The following is a 1,272-nucleotide window of genomic DNA, read 5'->3' as shown; positions in this document are numbered from 1 at the left end:
GATGTGTCTGCTTGAGGGGGATATATACGGCTGTGATTATAATCGAAGAGAATTCTCTTGGTAGATAATGCGGTCTACATTTGATTGTGAGGAATTCTAAATCAGGTGAACAGAAGGATTTGAGTTCCTGTATGTTTCTTTCATCACACCATGTCACGTTGGCCATAAGACATACGCCCCCGCCCGTCTTCTTACCAGAAAGATGTTTGTTTCTGTCGGCGCGATGCGTGGAGAAACCCGCAGGCTGCACTGCTTCGGATTGCGTCTCTCCAGTGAGCCATGTTTCCGTGAAGCAAAGAACGTTACAGTCTCTGATGTCCCTCTGGAATGCTACCCTTGCTCGGATTTCATCAACCTTGTTGTCAAGAGACTGGACATTGGCAAGAAGAATGCTAGGGAGTGGTGCACGGTGTGCCCGTCTCCGGAGTCTGACCAGAAGACCGCTTCGTTTCCCTCTTTTTCTGAGTCGTTTTTTTTTTTGGTCGCTGCATGTAATCCACTCGGTTACACTGGTTGTAAGGCAGAACACAGGATCCGCATCGCGAAAAACATATTCTTGGTCGTACTGATGGTGAGTTGACGCTGATCTTATATTCAGTAGTTCTTCTCGGCTGTATGTAAAGAAACCTAAGATGACCTGGGGTACTAGTGTAAGAAATAACACGTAAAAAAACAAAAAACTGCATAGTTTCCTAGGAACGCGAAGCGAGGCGGCCATCTCTGTCGGCGCCGGAATGGAATATGTATTGGAATATCTATTTACTTACAGCACCAAATACCTTCTGCTGAATATCAACTGTAATCCAAACCAAATACCTTCTGCTGAATATCAACTGTAATCCAAACCAAATACCTTCTGCTGAATATCAACTGTAATCCAAACCAAATACCTTCTGCTGAATATCAACTGTAATCCAAACCAAATACCTTCTGCTGCATATCAACTGTAATCCAAACCAAATACCTTCTGCTGCATATAAACTGTAATCCAAACCAAATACCTTCTGCTGCATATCAACTGTAATCCAGACGGTAATACTGTAAAATGTGTCTAAACAGTGCTGGTGACTCGTGATTCACATCCTGATTGTTAGATCAATAACCAATTTGAGGGTTGACATTGTGGATTGGCTCCAGTTTGCAGGCCATGCTTAGACATGGGGTGTAAATCTTACCCTGTTGGATGAGATGCAGGACAGGGCTGTCACTGGAGTGATTTATACGTGTGTGTGTGTGTGTGTGTGTGTGTGTGTGTGTGTGTATTTATATACA

Source organism: Oncorhynchus tshawytscha, linkage group LG25 (genome assembly GCF_018296145.1).
Source record: "Oncorhynchus tshawytscha isolate Ot180627B linkage group LG25, Otsh_v2.0, whole genome shotgun sequence".
In the NCBI taxonomy this organism is placed as follows: Eukaryota; Metazoa; Chordata; class Actinopteri; order Salmoniformes; family Salmonidae; genus Oncorhynchus; species Oncorhynchus tshawytscha.
The sequence above is the reverse complement of the archived record's forward strand: the minus strand, read 5'-3'. Positions refer to the sequence as shown.